Source organism: Macaca fascicularis, chromosome 13 (genome assembly GCF_037993035.2).
Source record: "Macaca fascicularis isolate 582-1 chromosome 13, T2T-MFA8v1.1".
Classification (NCBI taxonomy): Eukaryota; Metazoa; Chordata; class Mammalia; order Primates; family Cercopithecidae; genus Macaca; species Macaca fascicularis.
In genome coordinates, this window is record NC_088387.1 from 15357830 (window position 1) to 15369507 (window position 11678).

Genomic DNA, 11678 nt, shown 5'->3' on the forward strand with positions numbered 1-11678 from the left:
CCATTGAGTCCCATTCCATTTTACCTTCTGTTTCCACCTTTTTCATGCTCCTGCTTGTTTCTCCAGAAAAAAATGCAATAAATTCCTTTCAAAAACTTTACAAAAGCCATAGATGCTTATTGAAAATAGTTCAAATGATATGGAAGACAGAAAGATAGGGAGTGTTTTTCTGTTGTGTGTTTGGATGAATGTGTCTTTGGGGTAGTCACTATTAACACTGGGTGTATTTCCTTCCAGATCTTTTCCAGTGTACCTACAAATATATATGTACACTTTGTAAAACACAAAATAGTACCTGATAAACACTGAGTCCCCCTACTCCCACTGCGCAGTCTACATGGACATCCTTTCATGGTGATACGATGAGACCTGATCGACTCCTTTTGTTTGCTGGAGTGCTAGGTACTAATAGCTACAGATAACTCACCTTCAGTGGGGATTTACCATGTGACAGGGTCTGTGCTCCAGGCAGACTACATGAAGTGGATCTTAAGGCTTTTTACAACAATGCTATGGGTGAACGCAGTAATTGTTAACATTTTGTAAATGATAGAATTGCAGTAGAGAGAAGCAAAGCTGCTTGCTCAAACTCATGGCACGATTCCCCCAAAGAGAGAGAGAACACTTTTAAAACAATTGTTGTTACAGTCAGGTGATTTATGATCATTTGAAGAAATAGTGCATTCAGTGAATACATTTCAGGGTCTGGTACAGTCTGGGAACTGTTCCTGAAAATGCACTGGGCTAGTGGTAAGGGAGCTGTCCATTGGCCCTTTGCCCCTAGTGCAAGGAGGGAGGTCCTGAGGAGAGGGGGCATGGAGAGGAGATCTCTGAACAAACCTTGCAACATCCATTTCTGCTGAATCGGGTCCGAGGTCTGGTTCTTGACACGTACACTTTTCAGAGATACTTGGTTTTGATTTTTATCATGGTTCACCTGGGCAGCCATGGTTTCAAACTGGCTGGAGATGTGGTCTGGAAGGCCAGTGCTATGGCCATCCTTCCCACTCCTGCAGGAGGGGAGCCATCCTGGGACTAGAGAGCTTCGCCTGTAATCGGCTATCTCATAATAAGTGGATTTGATGCTGGTTTCGCTAGGTTAGGAAATTTCTCATTTGGAAGGAAAACGGATACTTGTTTTTGGGTTTTGCTGAGAAGCCACAGGGTTTAGAGCAGGGACTGGAAGTTTGTTGAGACACACGTGAGTGCACTCAAACATCTTCCATGAAACGTGGAAATAAACACAGTGTTCCAGAGAGGTCCCTGGCTTTGGGATATAAATATTTCTGTAACAGAATGGCACTGGATGTCTGCTGTATTTTTTTCTCTGCTATTTTGGCAAGTTTTATTTGTGTGTGTGTCTCCTGTACAGAAGGTATGACATCAGTTTTTGCCACCAAGTATTTACAGCCGTTGGTGCCTCCTATGTGGGTCACTTTTGTGCCGTAATTTCCTTGGGGGAAATTGTAGGTCTCCTACCCAAAGCACATTGCCCATTTCAAGGTGCTCCTGGTTTCTGAACATCTGTGGCAGTGCCTTCCATGTGGGTGAAGCCAGCCGAGAAAGTACCTCCCCCCCAGGAGGTGGGGACTGATGATTGCCTGAGTGAGGAGGCCGGGGATGAGCCCTGGACTAGAACTTGTGACCGGCTGCTTTTCCTTCTCCTCCTCTCCTTCCTATTTTTCCACCACCCCCACTTTTTAAAAATTTCTTTTTTTTTTTTTTTTTGAGATGGAGTCTCGCTCTGTCGCCCAGGCTGGAGTGCAGTGGCCGGATCTCAGCTCACTGCAAGCTCCGCCTCCCGGGTTTACGCCATTCTTCTGCCTCAGCCTCCCCGAGTAGCTCGGACTGCAGGCGCTCGCCACCTCGCCCTGCTAGTTTTTTCTATTTTTGTTAGAGACAGGGTTTCACTGTGTTAGTCAGGATGGTCTCGATCTCCTGACCTCGTGATTCGCCCGTTACAGGCTTGAGCCACCGCGCCTGGCTTAAAAATTTCTTATTAAAAATTGAGCAGTATTTTGGTTTCCTTTATTCACTATTCCTTGCTAATCGTATGCAGAGTGAGCCTGGGACAGTGGAAAGGAAAGTTGTATTTAGCTTCAAATGATCCTACCAGCCCCGCATTGAGGGGCTTTCGCCAGGCGGCATTGTCAAATGGCATTGTGGAGGTTCTCCTTTCAGTCCTCAGCGTTAACCAGCAGAGGCAGGTGGTACTTATTCCTGGTTAATGTTGAGAAAGTTGAGCTCAAAGTGGCTAAGGGAACTTCCCAAAGTCACATAGGAAGTAGCAGAGTAGAACCAAACACAGGTTGTCTCTGAATCAGGCAGGTCATCAGATTCCAAAATGGGCTCTTAATTTTTGGAGGTCAAAAAGCTGAACAGACACAGATATTTCTTTTTTCTTCTTCTTCTTCTTCTTTTTTTTTTTTTTTTTAGCTAGGGTTTCGCTATGCTGCCTAGGCTGGTCTAGGCTCAAGCTGTCCCCCTACCTTAGCGTTCTGAGTGCTGGGCTTACAGGTTTGTGTCACCATACCCAACAGAACAGACATTTCTTTAAAGAAGACATACAAATGGCCAAAAAAAATGTGAAAAAAATGTTCAGTATCACTTATAATCAGAGAAATGCAAATCAAAACCACAGTGAGGTATCATCTCACCTGTTAGGATGAGTATTACCAAAAAGACAAAAAATAACAAGTGCTGGTGAGGATATGGAGACAAGGGAGCTCTTACACACTCTAGGGGGGTGTACACTAGAGCAGCTGGCTGGGCGCGGGGCACACGCTGACATCCCAGCACTTTGGGAGGCCGAGGCGGGCAGATCACCTGAGGTCAGGAGTTTGAAACCAGCCTGGCCAACATGGTGAAACCCCGTCTCTATTAAAAACACAAAAATTAGCTGGGAGCGGTGGATCACACCTGTAATCCCAGCACTGTTGGGCGGCTGAGGTGGGTGGGTCACTTGAAGCCAGGAGTTCAAGACCAGCCTGGCCAACGTGGTGAAACCCCGTCTCTACTAAAAAATACAAAAATTTGCCAGGTGCAGTGGCGGGCGCCCGTAATCCCAGCTACTCAGGAGGCTGACGCATGAGAACCACTGGAACCCGTGAGGCAGATGCTACAGTGAGCAAGCCGAGATTACACCACTGTATTCTAGCCTGGGCAACAGTGAGACTTTGTCTCAAAGAGAGAAAAGAAAAAGAGTAAGAGTAAGCTAGGGCACCCACTATGGCAAACAGTATGGAGGTTCCTCAGAAAACTGCAAATGAAATTACAGTGTGATCCAGCAGTCCCACTACAGAATAGATACCCAAAGAAAAGGAAATCAGTGTCGGAGGGGCATCCGCACCTCTATGTTTCCTACAGCACTGTTCACCATAGCCAAGATACGGAATCAGCCTCGGTGTCCAACAGCAGATGATGGATAGAGAAAATGTGGTGTTTATACACAATGGAGTACTATTCAGCCATAACACAGGATGAAGTCCTGTTATTCTCAGCAACGTGGATGGAACTGGAAGATATTATGAAATAAACCAGGGACAGAAAGTTACACAGCACATGTTCTCTTATGTGGAAGGCAAAAAAGAGTGGATCTCATGGAAGTTGAAAGTAGACAGAGGATCCTAGAGGGTGAGAAGGGTGGGGGAAGAGGGAGATAGGGAGAAATTTGTTAAAGGATACAAAATTATAGCTGGATAGGAATAAGTTCTAGTGTTCTATAACATAGGATGACTATAGTTAATAGGAATATATAGTTTCAGGCTGGGGGCGGTGGCTCATGCCTGTAATCCTAGCACTTTGAGAGGCTGAGGTGCGTGGATCACCTGAGGTCAGAAGTTTGAGACCAGCCTGGCCAACGTGTAGAGAAACCCCATCTCTACTAAAAATACAAAAATTAGCCGGGCATAGTGGTGGGTGCCTGTAACCCCAGCTACCAGGGAGGCCGAGGCAGGAGAATAGCTTGAACCTAGGAAGCAGATGTTGCAGTGAGCTGAGATCACACCACTGCACTCCAGCTTGGGCAACAGGCCAAGACTTTGTCTCAAAAAAAAGAAAGAATATATAGTTCCAGATAATTGGAGGAAGGGTATTGAACGTTACCAACACAAAGAAATGATAAATGTTTGAGATGGTGGATATGCTAATTACGCTGATCACATACATTACATGTATTATAACATCACTATGTGTACTCCATGCATATGTACAGTACACAATTATGTGTCAATTAAAAAAAGCTGAACTTAGATTGGAATGGCTATGAAGTGTAGGTAGCTTTTTCATATTTTTGATATAGACCTTAGGCATTTATTTTAAGTAAACTACCCTTGGCTTCAGGAAATGTTTAGTATTTGAATTTTAGCCTTGCATTTTATAATACAGAGAAGTAAAACTGTAGGCTTGCTTTAGATACAGTCACAGGGGTTTGCCGTGATGACTTTTTTATGTAATAAGGGGGAAATATACCTTAATTAATAGGCATAAATGCTCATTTTTCTCCCCCGTACACATTTTTAGTTGTTGTCCAGACATTGTGATACTTATGCAAACAGTATGCGATATCTTAGGTAGGAATCAGAATTTTAAGGTAAGAATATTTAGAGTTATATATGTTTCAAACTTTCAAACTGGACATTTTACATGTCCATTATATAACCATAATTAAATTTTCAAAAAGACAATACCTGTCTTTAATATAAGTGATGCGCTAGCATTTTTTTTTTTTTTTTTTTTTTTTTTTTTTTTTTTTTTGAGACAGGGTCTCACTTTCTCCCAGGCTGGAGTGTAGTGGTGCGATCATGGCTCACTGCAGCCTCAGCCTCATAGGCACGAGAGATCCTCCCACCTCAGCCTCTCAAGTAGCTGGGACCACAGGTATACAACACCATGCCCAGCTAATGTTTAAAATTTTTTGCAGAGACAGGGCCTCCCTCTGTTGCTCAGGCTGGTCTGGAATTCCTGGGTTCAAGTGATTCTCCTGCTTCATCTACCCAAAGTGCTGTGATTACAGGCATGTGCCACTGCCTGGCCCTATATAAGTGGGATGATGACTTTAGCCTAGGAGTTCCACAGCAGCCTGGGTAACATGGTACAAGACCCTGTCTCTACAAAAACTAAAAAAATTAACTGGTCATGGTGGCACCTGCCTGTGGTCCCAGCTACTCCGGGAGGCTGAGGCAGGAGGATAACTTGAGCCTAGGAGTCAAGGCTGCAGTGAGCTGTGATCTTGTCATTGCATTCCAGCCTGGGTGACAGAGTGAGACCTTGTCTCTTAAAAAAAGTTACTGGCTACCTGATTTTTCATAGGAAAAAAACTTGAACTCTGCTCTAAACCTCATACGTCATACAAAAATTAACTCAAAATGGATCGTGGGATAAAATGTAAAATGCAAAATAAAGATGAAAAGAGGAGCTAGAGACTGGGAGAAACTATTTGCAAACCACATGTCTGATAAAGGACTCATATCTATAATATATAAAGAACTATCAAAATTCAGCAGTGAAACCAAATCGTCTACTTTGAAAATGAATAAAAGACCTGAAGAGACATTTCAGATAACATATAAGCACATGAAAAGATGTTCAACATCATGAACCATCAGAAAAATGCACACTAAAGCCACGTCACTATACACCTATCAGAATGTCTAAAATAAAAAGTAGTAACAAGACCAATGCTGGTGAGGACGCAGGGAAACGGGATCACTCACACTTGGCTGGTGGGAAAGGAAGACGGTACAGCCATTCTGGAAAACAGCTTGACAGTTTCTTAAAAAACTCAATGTGCAATTGCCATAGGAGGCAGCACTCACATTCATAGGCAGTTATCCCAGAGAAATGAGGACTTATGTTGACACAAAAGCCTTTATGTATCTCTTCATAGCAGCATTATTTATGAAGGCTAGAAACTGGAAACAGCCCGGAGACTGCTCAGCAGGTGAATGGTTAAACAAACTGGTGCACCCAGGCCCCAGATACCACTCTGCAGTAGTTAATGACATCCTTGTTCATCAGTTTTTCAAACTAGAAACCACCATCATGCTTACTCCCCTTTTTTCCATCCTGGGTCTGAGTGGATTTCATTTTGCATTTCTTTCCAATGTATTTTCCCTCTGTCCTTTCTGCTTGCGCCTCATACCTGATTTGAACTGTTTTAAGAGCCACCAAATTGTTTCTCTGCCTCATCATGGAATCCTTTCTACTCTTCATGCCCCATATTGTCATTGGAGCAATCTTTCCAAAACATGAACAAACTAACTTAAAAGAAATATCCCAGGTAGCCTTCCAAATAAGAATAAGCTTTCTGTTAGAAGTTTGACTTCTTGTCTATAGGGAACCCCAGGACTGTAGAGAGACGGATTTGCTGTCTGCATTTTAAGATCAGGCAGAAATCCCTGGAGGGGCCCATGTGGAATAGTGGCACAAATACCGGTTCTAGAATCAGAAGCCCTCATATCCTGGTTCTAACACTAGCTGGATGTTCTTGAGAAAGTTTTGGTTTCAAACCTCAGTATGAGGAAGCATACTCAAGGGATCACACAAGGCTACTGGGAGGAGCAGATGAGGGGCATGGTGAACATGCTGTGTAATCCGTGAAGCACGTCGTATGTGTGAGAAGTGGAGCTGTGTGAATAGTGGTTCCGGAATCATTGTGTGAAAATGATGGAAAGCACATTCGTAGTTCTGCCTGATGATGGCACTGGGCACCTGTGTTGTACATGCCTGCAACATGGGTGAGGCCCGGGTCAGTACAGCTCACAGTTTGGTTTTCATTCAGTTAGAAAGGCCCGAGAGGACCCTTCCCCCCTCCAGCTGTAGGAAGGAGGCGGCTGTCTCCTGCCTCTATTTGGTGGGATTGTCTGTGGCTCCTTAGGGACAGCAATGTAGGGAGTTGGGGAAGAAAGGCGGCCTGACTGCTAACTAGTCAGCCTTCCCCCAGGAAGGAGTGGAGGGGTCATTTCGTGGTAACTTGCCAAGTCTTTCTTAACCCATCTGCTCTTAGAAATGACCAGCATGACAAGTAAAAGACCCGTTAGAGACAGATGGGCTGTGTGTCCCGTGCCTTTATGGCTTTGTGGCCTCAGAGCTGCCAGAACTCGATAGCTTTCTGGGGAACGGTGGGTCAGCCAAGGGGCTGCAAATAGTGAGAGGAAGAAAATTCACCGTCGCTGCTCTGGTCTGGGAGTGATTACTGAGGAGAGCGGCATGGAGGGCCCAGCCGTGGGGTCCCTCTCAAACACACCCTGACCGCAGTGGGAATGCGGGTCTCAACCTCTCTAGGCCTCTGTGATTTTCGTCTGCCACATACTCATCTCCAGCAGGGACGTCTATGGTGATGAGATGAGGGAGCATCCTAGCACATGTGGCACTTAGTAGGCTTGTGGTGAGTGGACGCTGGCGTCAGTGTAACAGGAGACTGGGCGCTGCGTGTGGACGCACTCATGTGCTGGTGGCATGGGTGGACAGAGGAGAAAGGGACGCTCTGCCGTTCTCCTTTTGGTCTGTCACCCCCGCTGTTGTGAACAGAATCCGTGAGTGTATTCTGTTGCCCCAGTCAACTTGGTAGGCTGATTGTTCAATTTTCTGCTTCCACTTTTGATTTCCTAAGAATGGGAAAAGGAATACTTCAGTTACTTTTCTGGTTGATGGCATACATTCCTTGATATCACCTTAATGCTTTTTAATTTCGATGTACTTTGGATGCTGGAGCTTGCCTGACATCTGTGTTTTTATGCCTCACCCTCGTGCATAACTGTTGGCCACACCAGGACCAGAGAGAAGTGACCAGACCGATTGGTAGCAGGGCTAGGACTGGAACTTCCCAGCCTTTTGTTGCCCAGCAGGCTCTGTTTTCTGTATTGCACTGCTCTTCCCTATTTCGACCCCTGTTAGGACAGTAGATGTGAAATGTAGCTGGGCGCTTTTTGGGGTGTGCTAGGAGTGTGGCAGATGCCTGAGATTGGCATTTTCTGAATTCTGATTTCTCATGGCTCAGAGTCAGTCTCTAGGCTACTGACCGGGAAGATACAGGAAGTTGTTTTGTATGACAAACTATGCCAGGGCATTTTTTTCACCCGGCAATTTATTTGGTTTGGACTGGAATAAATCTCTGCTATTGGTTTCTTGGCCAATATTATTAGGGAGTGGAGCCTGACTTGTTAACTTAGCCCGATTCGTAGTGCTTAGAATCTCAGTGAGTGTGTGTTGAACGGAGCGGAAGTGTGAGAGCATCTTGGACAGTGGTTTGCAAACCTAGCTGCATCTGGGGGGCTGTGAAAAAAGCATGCGTGCTTACTCCCGACCAGTTGAAATAGAATCTGCAGGAATGGAGCCTGGGCAGCTCTAGTGCTGTTAAAAAACCTCCAGGTGGTTCTGATATACCGTACAGGTTGAGATCCACTGATCCACAGTGAATTGGAGTCCTGGATCATAGACATGCCTTACGCTTTCACCAGCTTAGAATGGCTCTTATGCTTTAGAACTGTGAAAAAGTGTTATGCAACAAATGTGGAAATAGCCTAAATGCCACATCCTGTTACTACCTGTCATGAAGTATATTTACCAGTTATTCACTCTGTTCTGATCTCTACCCATTCCACGTTTTCTTCATGGAACAATAATTTGACAGTTGGTTATGCAGAACCAGAGTAAGTCTAGTTTGATTGGCAGGAAACGATTTTGGGTATGAAGTACTCTTTAGACATTTATTGAACTCTTGTTTGTACCACCGCTGTGCTGGACAGTTTATAAATATTACTTCTTTAAACAAGGCCTATGGAGTCAGGCTGCCTGGGTTTTGCTAACTAGCTGTGCCATTTGGGACAAGTTTTTAAGCTTATATAAACCTGACCTTCATCTATGAAATGGGAGGACAAGGGGTCATTATCATCTTACAGGATCGTGCAAATGTGTGTGTAAAGTGCTTAGTTTGGTGCCTAACACATAGTAACTACTCAGTAAAGTTATTATTACACCATCATCATCATATTTAAATGTAAATATTAAGAGCTAATAAATTTGTAAAAGGTACTATACCTTTACCCCTTGAACCAAAGACTACTTTAGTTTTAAGTGGTTGGGTTAATTTATGCCTTAAATATTGGCCTCTTGAATACCTTGAATTTCAATTGAACGTAGCCAGAGGATTTCATAATTGGACCATTGCCTCTGGAAGTTGGAGTTTTGTTTGTTTGTTTGGTTTCACTTCCTACACTAAGCATGCGGCTGTGCACACCTTTATGATGACTTCTGGTACTGGGGAATCAAAGCTTCATTAACCTCTTTGGAGGAGATGATCTTATGCTATATGAAGCACTCAGACTTTGTTAACTGTGTACCATCCAGACAAGAGCAGGTGCTTCCCATGGCAGCCTGTCCTTTTCTTAGCTCTCTCATCAATCTAGCCTGTTCCTTCTATTCCTCTTTATACTAGAACTTCTCTTTGAACAAGGAATGTTGTTTTGTCACTGCTAGGTCCCTAGCAATTAGTAATGCCTAGCATATACTAGGTGCTTCCTGAATGTTAATAGGTGATAATCTAGCAGAACACAAGATAAATCCACAGGTTGAGATTTAAGCTGTGTGGTATGAATGCTGCATTGGCAAACTTATTCAATCAATTTTGTTAATGCAAGTTTAACATATCTTAGTAACTGACTTAGTTCAGGAATCATTTACTGAATGTCTTCTAGGCCAGACATTGGGGACAGAAAGGTAATAATATATGATCCCTGCCTCATGCTCAGGAAGTCTAGTGCGATGGACAGACACGTGCCAATGGCTGCCATGGAATATGGTGAGCATTAAGATAAAGGGGCACCCTGTGTGCCCTTGGAGCATAGAGCAGGGCTTGTGTTCTGGGAACAGGGGCTCCATGTGAAAACACAATTTAAATTTTCTTTTTTCTTTCTTTCTTTCTTTTTTTTTTTTTTGAGACAGAGTCTTGCTCTGTGGTCCAGGCTGGAGTACAGTGGTGTGATCTCGGCTCACTGCAACGTGCTCCCCCGAGGTTCAAGTGATTCTCGTGCCTCAGCCTCCCGAGTAGCTGGGATAACAGGTGTGCACCACCACGCCTGGCTAATTTTTGCATTTATAGTAGAGATGGAGTTTCACCGTGCTGGCTGGGCTGGTCTTGGACTCCTGACATCAGGTGATCCTCCCACCTCGGCCTTCCAAAGTTCTGGGATTATAGGCATGTATGTATTCATCCTTTTAAATATCTGCGGGTAGCACTTAACTTTAAATGGGTACTAATTAAACTATTGAATGACTTTAGTATGGATTGAATGACTTTGCTCAGGCCTCGTTTTTAATTTCCTTCATTAGAGGAAAAAAAAAAAAAAATGCAGGTTGAAAATCCCTCATCCAAACTGTCTGGAACCAGAAGTGTCTCAGATTTTTTTGCATTTTTGGATTTTTGAATATTTGTATTATACTTGTTGGTTGAGCATCCTGAATTCAAAAATCCAGAGTCTGAGCTCTTCCAATGAACATTTCGTTGAGCGTCACGTCGGCACTCAGAAGTTGTGGATTTCGGAGTTTCTGGTTAGGGAGACTCATCCTGTATGGGCGCTGGGTTGTTGCAGGAGTTCCGGACCAGAGGTTGGGTGACTAGGGTTTGGTTTTCGCTTTGTTACTAAACAGGCTGTTTTCTCCCATAAGCTCAGCTTTAGGCCCCCGGTTGTCAAAGTAGGGAATGGGCCGTCTGATGTTGAAGGCCTCTGTTAGTTTTGACTTGGAGACACCTGGCTTCATTTCATCTTCCTTAGGAGTGGACAAAGAATATGGGAATTTTGAAATTGTTAGTCAACATCTACAGGGTTGTTGCAGCCTGGTTTTGGGTAAAGGTCATCTTTAGTGAGCCCAGGGAGAAACAGTGGTTTAGCTGTCCGCTGAGAGGGGTAAGCAGTTCTATTAATTTTCCTCTGTGGTAGTAGAAGCATTGTTAAGGGTGACAGCGTTAGTGGAGCAGGCTGGAAAGAGGAGGGGAACTCACTGTTACAGGTTATATTGAATGTGTTTTCAGTCACTAAATGCTTTTTATGATATGTTTTTCAGGATGTCAGTGTTGTGTGATTTCTCTGTGTTAAGCACAGGAAATTTAACATCAGCAAAAAAGAATGCTGTTTCTTTTTTTTTTTTTTTTTTTTTTTCCTTTGAGATGGAGTTTCGTTCTTGTCGCCCAGGCTGGAGTGCAGTGGTGTGATCTCAGCTCACTGCTACCTCGGCCTCTTGAGTTCAAGCGATTTTCCTGCCTCAGCCTCCCGAGTAGCTGGGATTACAGGTGCTCACCAGCATGCCCGGCTAATGTTTATATTTTTAGTACAGATGGGGCTTTGCCATATTGACCAGGCTGTTCTTGAACTTCTGACCTCAGGTGATCCTCCTGCCTCGGCTTCCCAAATTGCTGGGATTACAGGCATGCGCCGCCACACCTGGCCTTGAATGTTCTTTCTATGGGAATCTACAAAAGCCAGGTTTTGAGTCTAGTGGCAGAAAACCTCTTCTTCATTGTTGAGCTGTGCTGTGAGCTTGGAGGGCTTCAAGCCCAGCTGGAAAAGCTGTAGTATTTTATGTCAGTTGGCTGTCTTGGAGAACTTAATGAGCACTGGGCTGGAGTGACACTGTCAGAGTTCATGAGCGGTTTGAGGCTCTCAAAGCCTAGATACTGGGGT